This window comes from Hyla sarda, chromosome 1 (genome assembly GCF_029499605.1).
Source record: "Hyla sarda isolate aHylSar1 chromosome 1, aHylSar1.hap1, whole genome shotgun sequence".
In the NCBI taxonomy this organism is placed as follows: domain Eukaryota; kingdom Metazoa; phylum Chordata; class Amphibia; order Anura; family Hylidae; genus Hyla; species Hyla sarda.
In genome coordinates, this window is record NC_079189.1 from 414,855,397 (window position 1) to 414,878,311 (window position 22,915).

Genomic DNA, 22,915 nt, shown 5'->3' on the forward strand with positions numbered 1-22,915 from the left:
AAATATTTTTACCTAAAATGTTGGTTTCCCAAAAATTTTAGATTTGTAAAAAGGGTAATAGCAGAAAATACCCCCCATAATTTGTAACACAATTTCTCCCGAGTACGGCGATACCCCATATGTGGCCCTAAACTGTTGCCTTGAAATACGACAGGGCTCCAAAGTGAGAGCGCCATGCGCATTTGAGGCCTGAATTAGGGACTTGCATAGGGGTGGACATAGGGGTATTCTACGCCAGTGATTCCCAAATAGGGTGCCTCCAGCTGTTGTAAAAGTCCCAGCATGCCTGGACAGTCAGTGGCTGTCTGGTAATACTGGGAGTAGTTGTTTTGCAACAGCTGGAGGCTCCGTTTTGGAAACTGTGGTGTACCAGACGTTTTTCATTTTTATTGGGGAGGGGGGCTGTGTAGGGGTATGTGTATATGTAGTGTTTTTTTTACTTTTTATTTTGTGTTAGTGTAGTGTTTTTAGGGTACAGTCACACTGGCGGGGGTTCACAGTAGTTTCTCGCTGGCAGCTTGAGCTGCAGCAGATAATCCGGCTGCAGCAGCTCAAACTTGCAGCCGGATACTTACTGTAATCCTCCACCCATGTGAGTGTACCCTGTACATTCACATTGGGGGGGGGGGGGGGGGAAGAGGGAACATCCAGCTGTTGCAAAACTACAACTCCCAGCATGTACGGTCTATCGGTGCATGCTGGGAGTTGTAGTTTTGCAACAGCTGGAGGCACACTGGTTGTGAAACACCGAGTTTGGCAACAAACTCAGTGTTTTGCAACCAGTGTGCCTTCAGCTGTTGCAAAAGCTACAATCCCCCAGCATGTACGGACAGCGGAAGGGCATGCTGGGTGTTGTAGTTTTGCAACAGCGGGAGGCATACTACTTTGGCTGGGGATTGTAGTTATGCAACAGCTGGAGACACACTGGTTTGCTACTTAACTCAGTGTGCCTTCAGCTGTTGCAAAACTACAACTCTCAGCAGTCACCGACAGCCAACGGGCATGCTGGGAGTTGTAGTTATGCAACCAGCAGATGCACCACTACAACTCCCAGCATGCACTTTAGCTGTTTGTGCAAGCTGGGAATTGTAGTTACACAACAGCTGAAGGTACACTTTTCCATAGAAAGAATGTGCCTCCAGCTGTTGCAAAACCATAAGTCCCAGCATGCCCATAAGTGCATGCTGGGAGTTGTGGTGGTCTGCCTCCTCCTGTTGCATAACTACAGCTCCCAGCATGCCCTTTTTGCATGCTGGGAGCTGTTGCTAAGCAACAGCAGGAAGCTGTCACTCACCACCTGCTGCTGCTTGATCGCCGCACAGGTCAGTCCCGCCGCCGTCGTCGCTCCTGGGGCCCCGATCCCAACATTAACACCGGGGATCGGGGTACCCAGCACCAGGGGTGCACGTCCCGCACCCGCTCACGTCCTCCGGAAGAGGGGCGGAGCGGGTGCGGGAGTGACACCCGCAGCAAGCGCCCTGATTGGTCAGCCGGGAATCCGGCCGACGAATCAGGGCGATCGTGAGGTCACCCCTGCAGGCTCTGGCTGTTCGGGGCTGTCTCTGACGGCCCCGATCAGCCAGTAAATCCGGGTCACTGGAGACCCGATTGACTCGGAATCGCCGCAGATCGCTGGACTGAATTGTCCAGCGATCTGCGGCGATCGCCGACATGGGGGGGCATAATGACCCCCCTGGGCGATATGCCGCGATGCCTGCTGAACTATTTCAGCAGGCATCGGGCACTGGTTCCCTTCCGGCTAGCGGCGGGGGGCCGGGAATGGACAGGACGTACTCCTACGTCCTCGGTCCTTAAGGACTCGGAAACGGGGGCGTAGGAGTACGTCCTCGGTCCTTAAGGGGTTAAACATTAATAACTCTGGAATGCTTTTAGTTATCATTCTGATTCCGAGAATGTTTTTTCGTGACATATTCTACTTTAACATAGTGGTAACATTTTGTGGTAACTTGCATCCTTTTTTGGTGAGAAATCCCAAAATTTTATGAAAAATTAGCATTTTTCAAACTTTGAAGTTCTCTGCTTGTAAGGAAAATGGATATTCAAAATAAAAGAATTTTGATTCACATATACAATATGTCTACTTTATGTTTGCATCATAAAATTGACGTGTTTTCACTTTTTTAAGACACCAGAGGGCTTCAAAGTTCAACAGCAATTTTCAAATTTTTCACAAAATTTTCAAACTCACTATTTTTCAGGGACCAGTTCAGGTTTTAAGTGGAATTGAAGGGTCTTCATATTAGAAATATCCCACAAATGACCCCATTATAAAAACTGCTCCCCCCAAAGTATTCAAAATGACATTCAGTCAGCATTTCAACCCTATAGGTGTTTCACAGGAATAGCAGCAAAGTGAAGGAGAAAATTCACAATCTTAATTTTTTACACTGGCATGTTCTTGTAGATCCAATTTTTTTTTATTTTTACAAGGGGTAAAAGGAGAAAATTTATACTTCTATTTGTAGCCCAATTTCTCTCGAGTAAGCACATACCTCATATGTCTATGTAAAGTGTCCGGCGGGCGCTGTAGAGGGCTCAGAACCAAAGGAGCGACAAGGGGCTTTTGGAGAGTACGTTTTTCTAAAATGGTTTTTGGGGGGCATGTTGCATTTAGGAAGCCCCTATGGTGCCAGAACAGCAAAAAAAAAAAAAAAAACACATGCCATACCATTTTGGAAACTAGACCCCTTGAGGAATGTAACAAGGAATTAAGTGAGCCTTAATACCCCACAGGTGTTTCACGACTTCTGCATATGTAAAAAAAAAAAAAAAATCGCTAAAATGTGTGTTTCCCCTCAAATTTCCCATTTTTGCAAGGGTTAATAGCAGAAAAGACCCCCCAAAATTTGTAACCCCATCTCTTCTAAGTATGGCGGTACCCCATAAGTTGACCTGAAGTGCACTACGGGCAAACTACAATGCTCAGAAGATAAGGAGTAATATTTGGCTTTTTGAGAGCAAATTTTGCTAGGGGGGCATGTCGCATTTAGGAAGCCCCTATGGTGCCAGGACAGCAAAAAAAAAAAAACACATGGCATACCATTTTGGAAACTAGACCCCTTGAGGAACGTAACAAGGAATTAAGTGAGCCTTAATACCCCACAGGTGTTTCACGACTTCTGCATATGTAAAAAAAAAAAAATTTCACTAAAATGTGTGTTTTCCCTCAAATTTCACATTTTTGCAAGGGTTAATAGCAGAAATGACCCCCAAAAAATTGTAACCCCATCTCTTCTGAGTATGGCGGTACCCCATAAGTTGACCTGAAGTGCACTATGGGCGAACTACAATGCTCAGAAGAGAAGGAGTAATATTTGGCTTTTTGAGAGCAAATTTTGCTAGGGGGGCATGTCGCATTTAGAAAGCCCCTATGGTGCCAGGACAGCAAAAAAAAAAACACATGGCATACCATTTTGGAAACTAGACCCCTTGAGGAACGTAACAAGGAATTAAGTGAGCTGTAATACACCACATGGGTTTCACAACTTTTGCATATGCAAAAAAAAAATTTTTTTTTTCACTAAAATGTGTGTTTCCCCCCCAAATTTCACATATTTGCAAGGGTTAATAGCAGAAAATACCCCCCAAAATTTGTAACCCCATCTCTTCTGAGTATGGAAGTACCCCATAAGTGGACGTCAAGTGCACTGCAGGGGCGCCACAATGCTCAGAAGAGAAGGAGTCACATTTGCAAATTTTGCTGAAATGGGGGGGGGGGGGACATGCCGCATTTAGGAAGCCCCTATGGTGCCAGGACAGCAAAAAAAAAAAAAACACATGGCATACCTTTTTGGAAACTAGACCCCATGTGGAACATAACAAGGGGTAAAGTGAGCCTTAATACCCCACAGGGGTTTCACGACTTTTGCATATGTCAAAAAAAATTAGTTTTTTCACAAATGTGGGTTTTCCCCAAAATTTTACATTTTTACAAGGGTTAATAGCAGAAAAGACCCCCCACAATTTGTAAATACATTTATTTGGAGTAAGGACATACCTTATTTTTTTATGAATTTGGCATGATGGGTGCACAGCAGGTCTTGCTTGAGTGGGAGCGCAGTCAGGGACCTTGAGCTTTATATGGAGCCAGGATGTGGGACCCCCCCCCCCCTCAAAGAGCATTAATGGGGGGGGAGCACTGAGCCCTAAAATAGGGGAACACTATGGGGGACAACGGGCCGTAACTGGGGTAGACAGGTGGGGTACAGAGGCCCGTAATATGGGGTACAGTGGGCCAGAAAATTATAAATCATAATTAAAAAAAAGGATATATTCCCAGAATGATGACCCAGAGCATAGCCAAAACTAAAAAAAATATGCCCGCCCCAAACCCCATGCTCTGAATCATCATTCTGGGAATGTGATGTGTGTGGCCGTCCCTAATCTGTTGCCTCAAATGCGCACCCGCTCAGGTGGAGAGGGAGCGCTGCGCATTTCAGGCAACATAAAAAGTCCCCAATGATAGTGACTCAGTGACCTATGACCCATTTCTGAAAAAAACACCCCCAGTAATGACGAGCACTTGGTTTTTTGACCAGGCCCATATGCAGCGAGAGGCCCCAAAATGTCCTAATTTCCGCTGCATTCATTGGACCTGGCCAAAAAGGAATCTGGGTGGTGGGCAATAAACTGCTGGGCGTACAAGTTCGTTTGCTCCACCATTAGATTGACCAGGCTGTCACTGAAAAAAAACTTTAAAAAGTCCAGATCAGTGAAGCCAGCCGTGTCACATCAGGATTCTTGAGTCGCCAACAAACTCAGGAATCCGTGGCTGATAACCCTCTGGGGGGGGCTCCCGACAGGGTCATTGGAAGGGGGTTCCGATGCACTTGTCTGGGGGGCCGGACTCCTATTACGAGCGGCATTGCAACAGCTGGATGTTTGCAACAGCTGGATGTTTGCCCCCTCCCCCCAATGTGAATGTACAGGGTACACTCACATGGGCAGAGGTTTACAGTGAGTGCTGCAAGATTGAGATGGCGCAAATTTTGCGCTGCAGCTCAAACTTCCAGCGGCAAACTTGCTGTGAACCTCTGCCCATGTGACTGTACCCTAAAAACACTACACTAACACTAACCTAAAATAAAAAGTAAAAAACACTACATATACACATATCCCTACACAGCCCCCCCTCCCCAAAAAAATGAAAAACGTCTGGTACGCTACTGTTTCCAAAACGGAGCCTCCAGCTGTTGCACAATAATAACTCCCAGTATTGCCGGACAGCCATTGACTGTCCAGGCATGTTGGGAGTTTTGCAACAGCTGGAGGCACCCTGTTAGGGGTATTCTATGCCAATGATTCCCAATGTCCACCCCTATGCAAATCCCTAATTCAGGCCTCAAATGCGCATGGCGCTCTCACTTTGGAGCCCTGTCGTATTTCAGGGCAACAGTTTTGGGACACATATGGGGTATCGCCGTACTCGGGAGAAATTGCCTTACAAATTTTGGGGGGCTTTTTCTTCTTTAACCCCTTATGAAAAGGTGAAGTTAGGGTCTACACCAGCATATTAGTGTAAAAAAATAAATTTTTTACACTGACATGCTGGTGTTGCCCTATACTTTTCATTTTCACAAGAGGTAAAAGGGAAAAAAGACCCTCTAAATTTGTAATGCAATTTCTCCCGAGTACGGAGATACCCCATATGTGGGCGCAAAGTGCTCTGGGGGCGCACAACAAGGCCCAGAAGGGAGAGTGCGCCATGTACATTTGAGGCGATTTGCACAGGGGTGGCTGATTGTTACAGCAGTTCTGACAAACGCAAAACAATAAATATCCATATGTGACCCCATTTTGGAAACTGCACCCCTCACGGAATGTAATAAGGGGTGCAGTGAGCATTTACACCCCACTGGTGTATGACAGATTTTTGGAACAGTGGTCTGTGAAAATGAAAAATACAATTTTTGATTTGCACAGTCCACTGTTTCAAATATCTGTCAAACGCCAGTGGGGTGTAAATGCTCACTGCACCCCTTATTAAATTCCATGAGGGGTATAGTTTCCAAAATGGGGTCACATGTGGGGGGTCCACTGTTCTGGCACCATAGGGGCTTCCTAAATGGGACATGCCCCCCAAAAACCCTTTCAGAAAAACTCACTCTCCAAAATCCCATTGTCGCTGCTTCCCTTCTGAGCCCTCTACTGCGCCCGCCGAACACTTTACATACGCATATGAGGTATTTCCTTACTCGAGAGAAATTGGCTTACAAATTTTAGGGTGATTTCTCTCCTTTTACCCCTTGTAAAAATTCAAAAATTGGGTCTACAAGAAAATGCGAGTGTAAAAAATGAAGATTTAGGGGCGTGGTCTGGCTGCCTAGCTGAATGCACGTCTGAGCGCTGAGCTCCGACTCCTGCACCGCCAAAAAGCGACTTACACTGCACCCAGCATCTTGATTTCAGCATCTTCGGGTGTCCGAAGCTTCCCACAATGCCCACAAGGAAGAAGAGGGCCACAAATCAGGCCAAATTAGCGAAATTTCATTTCACAAGAAGACCGGAGGATCCCCAAGATGGCCGCCGGAGATGCGGAGTGCGCGCACTGCCTGACAACGCTCGCGACTCACCTGCTCCGAACCTCCGCAGATCTTCATCGGTGCCTGCGCTGCTGTCGGACACAGAGGAGCCTCGCTTCCCCACCGACAACCGGAGCTCTAGTCGCTCCCCAGCACGCAGGAGTGGCGTTGAGGCGGTGAGTGAATCTCTGCAGCCCCTTACTGCTGATGCGCGCTCTGCGGCTTCCTCTCCCTCACACAGCCCTCTTAAGCAACGGCAGCGCCTGGAAACACATGATTCCTGTCCCACACATCCCCGGCCCGCACTGTGACTGAATTCCCAGGGGAAGCCATCCTTAAAGCTCTGCCCGTATCCAATGTCCCTCTTACTGATGCAGTTATGAAGGACATGTTGCTCCTCCAGAATCGCTCTATGCTCCAATCTATGCAGGCGCTGATTAACCCCTTACATACTGAGGTGGCAGAGTTAGGGGACAGAGTTCACCACATGGAGGAAAAGTTTGGGGACTTTGCCGACTCACACAACACCCTGATTGATGCCCATAATACCATGGAAGATGAGGTCACCTATTTGAAAGCCAAAATGGCTGACCTAGAGGACAGAGGCAGGCGCAACAATATTAAGCTCCGGGGAGTGCCAGAGTCTGTCCTGCCTCAAGATATTACCACATATGTACAAGCTCTAATTAAAGCGGCCTTACCTGATTGCACTAACCGGGACTTGGAAGTAGATCGGGCACATAGGGTGCCTCGCCCCAGACACCTCGCAGATACCATCCCGAGGGACATACTGGCCAGAGTGCATTTTTTTAGAGTGAAGGAGGCACTTATGTCTTTTGCTAGGAAAAATGGAGGACTTCCAGCACCATACCATGGAGTACAATTATACGCGGACCTCTCCGCGGTGACTTTGCAACTTCGGCGAGACTTAACCCCTGTTACCACGGCCTTACGCCAAGCAAAGATCCCCTATAAGTGGGGCTTCCCCGTGCGCCTTGTGATCCATTTTAAAAATGAACTGCATATCATCCGGTCTATTGAGGAGGGACGGAAGATACTGCAACAATGGAAAGTGTCTATCCCCACTCCAGCGACGAGATCTCCACCGAAGCTACACGAGGATTGGACCACTGTGCGTTGATGCTGGACTGCCACCTCATGTGCGGAGTCGCCGATGACTCGGCTGTCTTATGGTGTGACCAGATATAGGCTGCAGTAGGGACTTTTACCCCCGAACCACGGATAGACCTTGGTCTATGTTGACCCAGTTTCATATCCTTTTAGTGCATTACATTTGCATTTGTTTTTGTTGTGTATGTCTGTTCATTTGTTTGTTTGTCGGTATTTGTCCTGACTATGCTAAAGTGTGCATTGCTGTTTACCCTGGGAGACTGTCGCCCTCGCTGGGAGGCGCTCGGTCTCAAAGTCATGATGATCTCTTTATCTTGATATTCATGCTGTATTTACTATTATATAATGGTGTTATTATTTGCTAGTTTGAACGCTAATGGCCTCAATAGTCCGATGCGGAGGGCACACCTTTGGAAGGAAGCAAAAACTTTGCAATGTGATATTCTATGCATCCAGGAGACGCACCTATTAGAGAATGATGCTTTTAGGTTGTCTAACAAATTGTTTCCTCATATTTACCAGGCACACTACACGTCTAAATCGCGTGGAGTTGCCATAGCTATCAAGAACACGGTAGCCTTTACTTTGACTGATGTTCATTTAGATCCCATGGGAAGGTACGTCATCTTGATATGTTCTATCAACAACACTGTATACACTGTGGTGTCCCTATATGCCCCGAACACTGCACAGCTGCTACGCAAAATACGAGACATACGCAAGGGACAGCTGATCCTTAGTGGGGACTATAATCTCACAGTGGACCCTCTGATAGATACCACCTCCCCCCCTATGAGACAGGTACACACATTAGCTGACACTCTATGGAGAGAGGAGTTATACGATGCATGGCGCGTACACCACGAAGGAGAGCGAGACTACACCTTTTACTCAGGGGTTCATATTTCCGACTGGACCTTTTCTTAGTGGAAAGATCTCTACTCACACAAATATTCAACACCACCATAGAGACCATTAAGTGGTCTGACCACGCCGCAATTACCCTATCCATACATGAACAATCTAACCCAAAACCGACATATATTTGGCGCAGTAACCCCTTTTTGTTGTCACACCCTCAACACAAAACGGCCATAGAGACTGATCTCATAGAATTCTTTCATTTTAATGCCACGCAACACATTGATCCTAGCTTGCTTTGGAATGCCCACAAAGCGAGCATCAGGGGCTCTTTTATAAAACAAGGGGCGATCTGTAAAAAACTTAGAGAAAAGAATATAACGGATGTCCTCCACCAGATACATATAGTGGAATCACAAAATAAAACAACTCCCTCAGGGAACTTAGATCACATCTTAGAGGCCTACTCCTGACCTCCTATGAAAATGCCCTATGGAAAACTAGAGCCACGTATTACTCTCAAAATAATAAGGCTGGCAAATTGCTGGCAGCCCGTCTAAAGTCACAACACATTAAAAGCAGAATCCCCCATCTGATCCACCCTGTCACCGGCTATAAAGTATACTCCCCCACTGCTATAGCTAATGGATTCAAAGACTATTACTCACATCTTTACAATCTTAGGGACACCATACCCACACCTCCAACGCTACAGGATAGCATTTCCTCTTTTCTAACTAAATTGACTTTACCTAAGCTATTACCATCTCATTTGGAGACTTTAAACACACCTATCACTTTAGAAGAAGTAGAAAACACGATCAAATCACTCCCGAAAGACAAAGCGCCGGGCCCCGATGGCTTTGCCAACCACTATTACAAACAGTTCAGACAGATCCTGGCCCCCCACTTGACGAACTTCTTCCAATCTGTGTTGGAGTCGGGCTCCTTCCCAGACGAGAACTCACGGGCACTAATTATCACCCTCCCGAAACCTGGAAAGTCCCCAGATAAACCCCAGAACTTTAGGCCCATTTCGCTACTGAATCAAGATCTAAAAATTTTTGCAAAAATAATAGCCTCTAGGATAGCAAAACTACTCCCTTGCCTCATTGATGTGGACCAAGCAGGATTTGTTCCTAATAGACAAACTTTCTTTAATACTAGAAGGATGCTGGGGTGTTTCACCACGTTGCCCAAAAAAAGATGCCGGTGTTGGCTCTGGCGCTGGATGCGGAGAAGGCGTTCGACCGGCTTCGCTGGTCGTTCGCCTTCTCTGTACTGCACCACATGGGATTTGGGGGCCCCATAGTAACTGCTATTACAGCCCTGTATAAGAACCCTACGGCCCGGACTTAAGTAAATGGAGCCTTGTCAGAGGACTTTGCCCTTACAAATGGCACACGGCAAGGATGCCCGCTGTCCCCTTTGATTTTTATACTGGCTATGGAACCTTTAGCACAAGCAATCAGGGAAGACAGCCGCATCACAGGGGTGGTAATCGGAGATAAATCTCATCTCATATCCCTTTATGCAGACAACGTTTTTTTAGCTCTGACAAACCCTGACACGTCATTACCTGCCTTAATGGACCTTATAGACTTATACAGGACTCTATCATACTACCACCTAAATTCCGCAAAAACACAAGCTTTGCCACTGAATATGACTCCACAACAAACTCGCCGCTTAAAATCTCTTTACTCTTTTGACTGGCAAGAGGAGGGCATAAAATACTTGGGCATCACATTGGCGGGCACTCACACACCTTTATATAAGTTAAACTACGAAACACTACTCATGACCATCCAGGAGGACTGCCAGCGACTGTCACACCATGAAATCTCATGGACTGGCAGAGTAGCGACGTTTAAAATGTTTGTTCTGCCAAAAATCTTATACATATACCGTACATTACCTATTGTTCTGCCTGAAAAGTTTTTTGCACGAGCACATTCGCTCCTTTCCAGCTTTGTTTGGGGGGACAGAAAACCAAGGATTGCTCGCCATATTCTAGTCAGAGACAGGAACACAGGAGGTCTGGCACTGGCGGATCTTAAATTATACTATGTAGCCACCCTGGTATCCATGTTAAGATACTGGCAACAGACTGATCTTACACTGCCATGGGTCCACTTGGAACAAACATTAGCATGCCCATTTACGCTCAGGAACTTGCTATATCTACCCTTTTTGAACACTCCACCTAGCAGTGGCATGGGCCCTACGATTACAGCAGCCCTTAAGGCCTGGCAGTGCTTCCACACTATATCTGACTCAGATTCCCTATTCGACGTTCTAGACTTGCCCTTCACAGTAGTGCAAGCATTACTACCTCACACTGACCTAGCCAGATGGTTGAGCAATGGCATCACTACAGTAGGAGATATTTTTACCTCTGGCACCCTATCAACATACCATGACATAAGCAAAGCTTACGCCCTGCCAGTCAGGGACTTTTATAAATATTAGCAAATTCGCCACTTATTGCAAACTCTCATGCCCTCGGGAATTAAAAGGAATAAATTAGCTATGGTGTACTTATCCGGCAAACAGAAGGGATTGAAAATCTTATACAATTTGCTAAACCATGCTGCCCGATTTACTAAATCACACCCGCTCAGGAGCTGGGAAAAAGAACTCAAATTATCATTTACGCAGGAGGAGTGGCAGGGTTCTTTTAAGATGATCAGATTACACCTACACTGTTCACAACACTTAGAATCTGCAACCAAATCGATACTTAGGTGGTATTACACCCCTGACAGGCTGGCTAACATATATCCTTCGGCTTCTCCGGAATGTTGGAGGAAATGCGGATGCAGGGGTACATTACTACATGTCTTATGGACCTGCCCTAAAATACAGACTTATTGGCATACTTGCAAACAAATATTGACCAGGATCTTGCCCTGGTCTATAGAATGGACGCCTCAATTGGTACTGTTGCTGATTGGAATAGCTGACTGGCCGATGAAGGGTAGGGCACTGATATGCAAGATATGTGTGATAGCAAAGACAATTTTGCTTCGCAGATGGAAGTCAGAGGAAATACCTAACTCAGAAGAATTGCCTACAGCTATTAATCTTACATATGATTTTGAAAAAATTATTTCCCTGGGTAATGGCACATACCAAGAGTTTAGATCCAAATGGTATTACTGGATGGATTCCTCCTATTATGTCAGAAACGATAGGCCTTGACACCTTTAAACACCTTTAAACACATTTAAACAGCTTTTCATATGTGTGTTGCAGCAATGTACTGAAACATGATTTTGTGTTCACTATTATAGTCAGTTGAGATGTTAATCCACAGACCGACTAACCACCGAATTCTGTTGGTTTTATATTTATCTTTTTTTTTCTTATTATTTTCTGTATGTTATTGTTATTACCTATGCTCTAACTCTACATGCCGGGTATGCCTGGCTTACTTGTAAACTGAAACCCTTTAATAAAAGCTATTTGTTAAAAAAAAAAAAAAAAAAAATGAAGATTTAGAATTTTCTCCTTCACTTTGCTACTATTCCTGTGAAACACCTAAAGGGTTAAAACACTTACTGAATGTCATTTTGAATACTTTGGGGGCTGCAGTTTTTATAATGGGGTCATTTATGGGGTATTTCTAATATGAAGACCCTTAAAATCCACTTCCAACCTGAACTGAGCCCTGAAAAATTACGATTTTGAAAATCTTGAGAAAAATTGGAAAATTGCTGCGGAACTTTGAAGCCCTCTGATGTCTTCCAAAAGTAAAAACTTGTCAATTTTTTTATGCAAACATAAAGTAGACATATTGTATATGTGAATCAATATGTAATTTATTTGGAATATCCATTTTCCTTTCAAACAGAGACTTTCAAAGTTAGAAAAATGCAAAATTTTCCAAATTTTCATGAAATTTTTAGATTTTTTACCAAGAAAGGATGCAAATATCAGTGAAATTTTACCAATAACATAAAGTAGAATATGTCACGAAAAAACAATCTCAGAATCAGAATGATAAGTAAAAGCATTCCAGAGTTATTAATGTTTAAAGTGACAGTGGTCAGATTTTGAAAAAATGCCCAGGTCCTGAAGGTGAAAATGGGCTGGGTCATGAAGGGGTTAAAGAGTACCTGTCATCAACAAAAACTTTTAATATGTTGTTCATAATCATTAATGAAGACATATTGTAATATATCTTCATTAAAAAATATTAATATTTATACCAGTTTTTTCATTTTATACTTTTGGCCACTAGGGGTCACTCTTCTATGCCTGGTCTGCAGGCAGCTTTCTATGCTTTTCATAGTGAGTGTACAGCTTTTAGGACTAATGCTGAAAGGGCTCTGGTCCTTCCACCGGAAGTTCAGTACTCTCAGCTCACTGTGAGCTACAAGCCTGCACATGCCTCTCATATAACAGAGGCCAGTCACCTCCCCCTCCCCCCTGCTCTGTGTTCTCCCTGCCCCTCACCACACGTTATCTTTACATTGTGTTATCTCACTGCACTCCCTGCTCTGTGCCCCCCCCCCCCTGACATTCATCTTAATTACTGCCTCTGTAATTGCTCCCTCAGCCCCTGGTTCTCAGCATTGACTTCTCAGTGCAGAGAGACACAGGAGAGAGAGAGACAGAGGCTGCCATCCCTCACCTGTACTTAGTCTGTATGCACACTGCAGAGCAGTGTTTCCCAACCAGGGTGCCTCCAGCTGTTGCAAAACTACAACTCCCAGCATGTCTGGACAGCTGTTGGCTGTCTGGGCATGCTGGGAGTTGTAGTTTTGCAACAGATGGAGGTGCCCTGGTTGGGAAACACTGCTGCAGAGGGAGAGCAGCATACAGGAAGACTGGCAGAAGCAGAGTCCCGGCCAGGCTTCATGTGACATCATGCCTGCTGGGACCCGCCTCCTTCCACTCCTCAGAAAGACAGTGCTCCTGAGCTTATGAAGAGGGATAAAAAAAAGGTATTTCCACAGTGTTTTAAACCTCAATAAACACAGGGATAGGCATAGTTAGAGAAGGGGACAGATGGGGAGGGGGATCAGGGAAAGTTTAGATGATGACAGGTACTCTTTAATGTATGTCTATTAGCCGACCGGAGGCTGCGGTTTACTCCGGTCGGCCACGTTTTTGCCTGCGGTCGGGAAACCGCATACGGCCGAAAAAGCAGCTGACCGGAGGCTGCGGTTCACTCCGGTCGGCTCATAGACATACATTAAATACGGTTCCCAAATACGGCTGAGTGCGGGCGCCGCGATTAAGCCCCGCCCCTCCTCCCAGCCGTATACGGGAGCCGTATTTAACAAAACGTGGGGTGAACCCAGCCTAAGATCAAGGTGCATGATGTGGATGTGCGACCATGTCTGTTTTTTTTCTCTACTTGAATTAAATTGTTATTAGGTTGAGGGGCTTATGTGTGTTTTAAAAAATCTTTTTTTATTTTTTTACTTAACTTTTACTTCCAATACTTAGATTGCTTACACTTAGTAATGCTATGCTGAGTAAGGCTATATTTACACAACAAAATGTCACACATAGACCGCACATAGACGGCTATGCATTCCGTGCAGACTCCGCTCAAAGAATGAACTTGTTCATTGTTTGTGCGGACACAAAAAAATGGAATTTCCGCACCGGAAACATCTGGCACGGAAATTCTGTTGTGTGCACAGAGCAGCAGAATCCCATTGAATTCAACAGGACTCTACTGCAGACATGTAAACCTAGCCTAATGCTATGCAGCGCATGCGATGAAGATGTTCTGTCAACAGCACTGTAGTAAAAGAGGTAGGTGTGGTTGCCCTGGGGCATCAAGAACCTTTGGCCACGTCTACCTGACTGTTGGTGACTGCCGAATAAAATGTTTTTATGAACATCAATGCTGCTATAAAGAAGGGAAAGGCAATGCTGCATTACAAATCTAAACCTCCTTAACATACTGGTGTTAATTTACATGGCTCAACATTCATGACAGTTGCGCTTTAACCCCTTAAGGACCAAGGACGTATGCGTACGTCCTAGCTACCTGGTAGTTAAGGACCAAGGACGTACGCGTACGGAATTTCGGTCCCTGCCGCGCACTGGGCGGGGACCGGACCGGGGTGACTGCTGATATCAGCAGGCACCCCGTACAAATGCCCAGGAGGGTCTTCAGACCCCCCCCCATGTCAGCGACTGAGTTCACACCGGAGATTTGCGGCTATTCCGGGTCATACAGGTCTCTGGTGACCCGGAAAATAAGGGGGATCAGGGTTGTCCAAGACACCCACAATCCCCCTGAAGGGATAGGAGTGAGGTGGCAGGGGTGCCACCCCTCTTATCCCTGCTATTGCTCGTCAAGAAGCGACGACTAATAGCAGATCGTGGGCGGGGGGGGTTAAAGGGGTACTCCGCTGCTCAGCGTTTGGAACAATCTGTTTCGAACGCTGGAGCCTGCGCTGGGAGCTTGTGACATCATAGCCCCGCCCCCTTATGATGTCACGCCCGCCCCCTCAATGCAAGTCTACGGAATGGGGTGTGACAGCCGGCACCCCGCTGTCATCACTGCACAGAGCAAACTTGCTCTGTGTGTAATGACAGGCGATACCGGGGCCGAAGCATCATGACATCACGGATCCGCGTATTGAGGGAGCGGGCCGTGACATCATCTTGATATGATGCGTCATAGATGGGGAGTGGCCAAAAGGTTAAGGCCAAAACGGGCTGTGTCCTTAAGGGGTTAAGTGCCGTGGTCAATAGTTTTACTGTAATATGGACCATTTTTACAATTTTTTTGTTAAAATGAAAAAATTTCATTGCAAAGTATTGGTCACGCAAAAAACAAGCCCTCATATGGTGCTGTAGATGGAAAAGGGGGTTAAGAGACCTAGTTCTTTTATTTTACATCAACCAAGCCATATGAGGGCTTGTTTTATTTTTTGCAAGACCAGTTGTACTTTGCAATGACACCTTTCAATTTACCATAAAATGCATGGCATAGCCAAATAAATACTGACATATTTTACTTTATTCTGTGGATCAATACGATTAACCCCTTAAAGGACATGTCCGGCGCGCACTTTTCTCATGTCATCCGGTCCGGGCTGCAAAAAAAAAAGAAAACAAACTTTCTCCTACCTTCCAACGAGCCCCGAAGCTCCGGTACACTCTGGTACAGGTGTTCGGTCCCCGGGCTGTATTCTTCTTACTTCCTGTTAGCCCGGCACGTTCCACGGAGCTTCAGCCTATCACCAGCCGAGGTGGGACATCGCTGCGGCCGGTGATAGGCTGAAGCTCCGTGTGACGTGCTGGGCTAACAAGAAGTAAGAAGAATACAGCCCAGGGACCGAACACTTGTACCGGAGCTCCTGTGGCTCGTTGGCAGGTAAGAGAAATTTTTTTTTTTTTTGCAGCCCGGACCGGATGAAATGAGAAAAGTGCGCGCCGGACTACTTTAACCCCTTAAGGACTGAGCCCTTTTTCACCTTAAGGACTCGGCCATTTTTTGCAAATCTGACCACTGTCACTTTAAACATTAATAACTCTGGAATGCTTTTAGTTATCATTCTGATTCCGAGTTTGTTTTTTCTTGACATATTCTACTTTAACATAGTGGTAACATTTTGTGGTAACTTGCATCCTTTCTTGGGGAAAAATCCCAAAATTTGATGAAAAATTTGAAAATTTAGCATTTTTCTAACTTTGAAGCTCTCTGCTTGTAAGGAAAATGGATATTCCAAATAATTTTATTTTATTCACATATACAATATGTCTACTTTATGTTTGCATCATAAAATTGATGAGTTTTTACTTTTGGAAGACATCAGAGGGCTTCAAAGTTCCGCAGCAATTTTCCAATTTTTCACAAAATTTTGAAACTGGCTTTTTTTCAGGGTCCAGTTCAGGTTTGAAGTGGATTTGAAGGGTCTTCATATTAGAAATACCCCATAAATGACCCCATTATAAAAACTGCACCCCCCAAAGTATTCAAAATGACATTCAGTAAGCGTTTTAACCCTTTAGGGGTTTCACAGGAATAGCAGCAAAGTGAAGGAGAAAATTTACAATCTTCATTTTTTATACTCGCATGTTCTTGTAGACCCAATTTTTGAATTTTTGCAAGGGGTAAAAAGGAGAAAATTTTTACTTGTATTTGAAACCCAATTTCTCTCGAGTAAGCACATACCTCATATGTCTATGTTAATTGTTCGGCGGGCGCAGTAGAGGGTTTAGAAGGGAAGGAGCGTCAAATGTTTTTTGGGGGGCATGTCACCTTTAGGAAGCCCCTATGATGCCAGAACAGCAAAAACCCCCACATGGCATACCATTTTGGAAACTAGACCCCTCGGGGAACGTAACAAGGGGTAATGTGAACCTTAATACCCCACAGGTGATTCACGACTTTTGCATATGTAAAAAAAATTTTTTATCTAAAATGCTTGGTTTCCCAAAAGTTTTACATTTTTAAAAAGGGTAATAGCAGAAAATACCCCCAAAATTTGAAGCCCAATTTCTCCCGATTCAGAAAACACCCCATATGGGGGTGAAAAGTGCTCTGCTGGCGCACTACAGGTCTCAGAAAAGAAGGAGTCACATTTGGCTTTTTTGAAATTTTGGAAATTTTGCTCTGGGGGCATGTCGCATTTAGGAAGCCCCTATGGTGCCAGGACAGCAAAAAAAAAACACATGGCATAACATTTTGGAAACTAGACCCCTCGGGGAACGTAACAAGGGGTAAAGTGAATCTTAATACCCTACAGGTGTTTCACGACTTTTGCATATGTAAAAAAAAAATAAAAAATTTACCTAAAATGCTTGGTTTCCCCAAAAATGTACATTTTTACAAAGGGTTAAAGCAGAAAATACCCCCCAAAATTTGAAGCCCAATTTCTCCCGATTCAGAAAACACCCCATATGGGGTGAAAAGTGCTCTGCTGGCGCACTACAGGTCTCAGAAGAGAAGGCATCACATTTGGCTTTTTGAAAGCAAATTTTGCTCTGGGGGCATGCCGCATTTAGGAAGCCCCTATGGTGCCAGGACCGCAAAAAAAAAACCCCACATGGCATACTATTTTGGAAACCAGAGCCCTCGGGGAATGTAGCAAGGGGTTAAGTGAACCTTAATACCCCACAGGCGTTTCACGACTATTGCATATGTAAAAAATATATATATATTTTTTACCTAAAATGCTTCTTTCCCCAAAAATTTAACATTTTTAAAAAGGGAAAAAGCTGAAAATACCCCCCAAAATTTGTAACACAATTTCTCCCGAGTACGGCGATACCCCATATGTGACCCTAAACTGTTGCCTTGAAATACGACAGGGCTAAAAAGTGAGAGCGCCATGCGCATTTGAGGCCTAAATTAGGGATTGCATAGGGGTGGACATAGGGGAATTCTACGCCAGTGATTCCCAAACAGGGTGCCTCCAGCTGTTGTAAAACTCCCAGCATGCCTGGACAGTCAGTGGCTGTCTGGCAATACTGGGAATAGTTGTTTTGCAACAGCTGGAGGCTCCGTTTTGGAAACCGTGGAGTACCAGACGTTTTTCATTTTTATTGGGGAGGGGAGGGGAGGGGAGGGGGGCTGTGTAGGGGTATGTGTATATGTAGTGTTTTTTACTTTTTATTTTATTTTTTGGTAGTGTAGTGTTTTTAGGGTACAGTCGCCTAGGCGGGGGTTCACAGTAGTTTCTCGCTGGAAGTTTGAGCTGTTGCAGAAAATTTGCCGCAGCTCAAACTTGCAGCCGGATACTTACTGTAATCCTCCGCCCATGTGAGTGTACCCTGTACATTCACATTGGAGGGGGGGGGGGGGACATCCAGCTGTTGCAAAACTACAACTCCCAGCATGCGCTGACAGACTGTACAAGCTGAGAGTTTTAGTTTTGCAACAGCTGTAGGCACACTGGTTATGTATCACCGAGTTTGTGACCTTACTCAGTGTTTCAAAACCAGTGTGCCTCCAGCTGTTGCAAAACTACAACTCCCAGCATGTACGGTGCATGGTGTAAGGTGACTGCTGGGAGTTGTAGTTTGCAACAGCTGGAGGAGGCACACCGGTCGTGAAACACCGAGTTAGGTAAAAAAAAAAACTGAGTTTCACAACCAGTGTGCCTTCAGCTGTTGCAAAACTACAACTCTCAGCAGTCACCGACAGCCAATGGGCATGCTGGGAGTTGTAGTTATGCAACCAGCAGATGCACCACTACAACTCCCAGCATGCACTTTAGCTGTTTGTGCAAGCTGGGAGTTGTAGTTATACAACAGCTGAAGGTACACTTTTCCATAGAAAAAATGTGCCTCCAGCTGTTGCAAAACCTTAAGTCCCAGCATGCCCATAAGGGAATGCTGGGACTTGTGGTGGTCTGCCTCCTGCTGTTGCATAACTACAGCTCCCAGCATGCCCTTTTTGCATGCTGGGAGCTGTTGCTAAGCAACAGCAGGAGGCTGTAACTCACCTCCTGCTGCTGCTCCTTCGCAGGACTGTCCCTCGCCTCCGCCGTCGCTCCTGGGGCCCCGATCCCAACATGGATGCCGGGGATCGGGGTCCCTAGCACCCGGGGTCTTCTGCCCGCACTCGATCACGTCCTCCGGAAGAGGGGCAGAGCGGGTGCGCGAGTGACACCCGCAGCAGGCGCCCTGATTGGTCGGCCGGTAATCCGGCCGACGAATCAGGGCGATCGTGAGGCGGCACCAGTGCCACCTCACCCCTGCAGGCTCTGGCTGTTCGGGGCCGTCTCTGACGGCCCCGATCAGCCAGTAATTCCGGGTCACCGGGTCACTGGAGACCCGATTGACCCGGAATCGCCGCAGATCGCTGGACTGAATTGTCGACATGGGGAGGCATAATGACCCCCCTGGGCGATATGCCGGGATGCCTGCTGAACGATTTCAGCAGGCATCCGGCTCCGGTCCCCAACCGGCTAGCGGTGGGGACCAGAATTCCCACGGGCGTATGGATACACCCTGCGCCCTTAAGGACTCAGAATGCAGGGCGTATCCATATGCCCTGCGTCCTTAAGAGGTTAAGGACTCAGCCCATTTGGGCCTTAAGGACAATTTTATTTTTATGTTTTCGTTTTTTCCACCTCGCCTTCAAAAAATCATAACTCTTTTATATTTTCATCCACAGACTAGTATGAGGGCTTGTTTTTTGCACGACCAGTTGTCCATTGTAATGCCATCACTCAATAAAATGTATGGTGTACCCAAAAAAATACTATTTGTGTGGGGAAATTAAAAAGAAAACCGCAATTTTGCTAATTTTGGAAGGTTTTGTTTTCACGCCGTACAATTTACGGTAAAAATGACGTATTGGGTCAATACGATTAAAATGATACTATACTTTTCTATTACTGTTGCGCTTAAAAAAAATCGCGAAGTGTTTAACCAAATTAGTACATTTAAAATCCCTCTATTTTGAAGACGTATAACTTTTTCATTTTTCCATATAAGCGGCGGTATGAGGGCTCATTTTTTGCGCCGTGATCTGTACTTTTTGTTGATACCATATTTGCTTATATAAAACTTTTAATACTTTTTTTATAAATTTTTTTTGGAATAAAATGTTATTAAAAAGCAGCTATTTTGGACTTTTCTATTTTATTTTAATAGATGGGATATTTACGCACGCGGCGATAACAAATATGTATATAAATTTTTTTTTACACTTTTTGGGGGTGAAATAGGGAAAATGGGACAATTCACGTTTTTATTGGGGAGGGGGTTTTTCACATTTTTTTAACTTATTTTTTCACTTTTTTTTTACTTTAATAGTCCCCATAGGGGACTATTTATAGCAATCATTTGATTGCTAATACTGTTCAGTGCTATGTATAGGACAAAGCACTGATCAGCATTATCGGTCATCTTCTGCTCTGGTCTGCTCGATCGCAGACCAGAGCAGAAGACCCCGGGAGACGGCCGGAGCAAGATGAGGGGACCTCCGGCCACCATGCTGGATGAACAGATCGCCGCGGCAGCGCTGCGGGCGATCCGATCATCCATTTAAAATACCGCGATGCTGCAGATGTCGTGATCTGTATTGATCACGGCATCTGAGGGGTTAATGGCGGACATCTGCGCGATCGCGGATGTCCGCCATTACGGGTGGGTCCCTGGCTGCTATCAGCAGCCGGGAGCTGCCTCGCATGGCGCGAGCATCGGTTATACATAGGACGTAAATGTATGTCCTGGGTGCGTTAAGTACCAGCTCACCAGGACGTACATTTACGTCCTGCGTCGTTAAGGGGTTAAGACGATTACCATATCTACACAGCCTTTCAATTATTGTACTACTTTTAACCCCTAGAAATGGGCACTGTCAGATTAAAGAACATTTTATATGTTGTACATCTTGGCAAAACATTAACCTTTCTAATATACTACATAAGAAAATGTTATTTCCTTTTTATAGAAATCATGGATTATAAAAAAAAAAGACCATTAGGGGTCCCCAGACCATCCAGAACATAATCCTTTTAGGCTGCAGCATCATCTTTGATGCTGCATGGACAAAGTCCAGTAAGTGAGGAAGGGACTAATACTGATGTACTAATGTACTCACTCCTTTCCTGTCAGATTGCAGCATAAAAAAGAGAGGAGGGGGTTACAGAGAAGCATGCAGTGATTGGATGAGGAGGCCGAGTACTGCAGACTCAGGGAGGATGAGTCATGCAGAGTGAAGGCATGCCCCCTCCAAGGCACAGAATGACAAACCAAGTGAGCACCATACAGAAGGTATTTGTGAGAGAAATATAGGTGCTAGACACACAGAAATGATATGTACATTATCAGATTTAGGTACTGCATACCTAAAAGGCCTTAAAAAAAAAATTAAGCAATCTGATTGGTTGTTATAGGCATTTGGTCAACTTTTCCTCTGCACAGGTTTTGATAAATCTCCCCAATTATGTTTATTTTGTAGGTCCGTACGACTACAAAGATACCCAATTTATATAAGTTTAATTTTGTTTCACTACTTTAAAAAAATAATAATTTTGTATGAAAATTAATATGCTTAAAATAGTCCTCTTCTGACCCTATAACTTTTTTATTTTTCCATATATGGGGATGCATGGGGGGCAAATTTTTTTGCGCTGTGATCTGTAGGTGTTTTATTAGTATCATTTTTGTTGTGATGGGAATTTTTGATCGCTTTTTATGATATATGAAGTGACCAAAAATATGCAATTCTGGACTTTGGTATTTTAACGTGGTGATCCCGTTCAGCATCCCAGCAACGAATATTAACTGCATTTAGGGTTAATGTTGGACATCATCTCGATTGGCAGTGTATGGCATTAGCCGAGTGATCTGGCTGCTGATAGCAGCTAGGAACCACTGGGTATGAAAAGTGCTCAGCTCCTGAGTGTGCTTCATATGGCGGGCACAGGGTGTACATGTAGGCCATGCATTCTCCAGGGATTAATAAAATGAGTATGCTTAAAATTGTCCTATTCTGACCCCTATAACCTTCTTATTTTTTCATATACAGGGCTGTATGAAGGCTCTTATTTGTGCTGTGATCTGTAATTTTTATCTGTACCATCTTTTTTTATGGGACTTTTTGATCACTTATAATTAATTATGTTACTGATACATGATGTGACCAAAAATTAGCAATTTTGAGGTTTGCTATTTTTTGACGTTTGCTTCGATCACCATGAATCATAAACATATTTTAATTGTTCAGACAATTCCGCACACTGAAATACCAAATACACTTCTATTTTTGTTTACATTTTAATAACAGTCACAATCACTGAGTTCTACTATGAAGCGAAAGCAGCTCTGGAGCTTGCTTTATAGACATTAAACACTCCAACCTGGTGTGTTAAAGGATAGGGGAAAAAATATATCTGATATGCCAACAGCTGTCCGAGCATGCTGGGAGTTGAAGTTTTGCAGCATCTGGAGGGCCACAGTTTGAGACCACTGTTCTAGATAGAAAGCAAGAAGTAGGATCCAGCTCTTGATGCATATAAAACTTCTTTATTCGTCAGACACGGTAGGGAACAGAAGGGTTACGCGTTTCAAGCACTCTTAGTCATACAGTATTATTAGTATTGACTAAGAGCGCTTGGCGCTTGAAACACATAACCCTTCTGTTCCCTACCATGTCTGACGAATAAAGAAGTTTTATATGCATCAAGAGCTGGATCCTACTCCTGGCTTTCTATTTGTCTTGGTGTCGTCCAGCACCTGGTTCCGTGCTCTGGCGGTCCGGGCGGGGTGAGCTGGTAGGACTGTTTCTTTCTACTGTTCTAGATAGTATGAGTAAGATTATGTGCTGCTGTGTCAGATCGATCCATTATTGTAGGTAATGATGAATGGTGGTTTTGTCCACAGGGAGCTGACAGACAGTTGGGACACTTAAATGGATTGGTCCATTATTGTAGGTTGTGACTGTA

General features: G+C 44.8%; 1 protein-coding gene across 3 annotated transcripts in view; it reads right to left on the reverse strand.

The window, feature by feature from the left end:
* SART3 (spliceosome associated factor 3, U4/U6 recycling protein) overlaps positions 1-22,915 on the reverse strand; it is a 117,286-nt gene that overhangs the window by 87,473 nt on the left and 6,898 nt on the right. The window contains exon 1 of one of the 3 annotated variants that reach the window (XM_056528785.1): positions 2,514-2,536. The exons of the other annotated variants lie outside the window; for them this stretch is intronic. The gene's annotated coding sequence lies outside the window, so the exon portion shown is untranslated. Of the gene's footprint in view, positions 1-2,513; positions 2,537-22,915 lie in introns of those variants that run through there. 3 annotated transcript variants of the gene reach the window in all.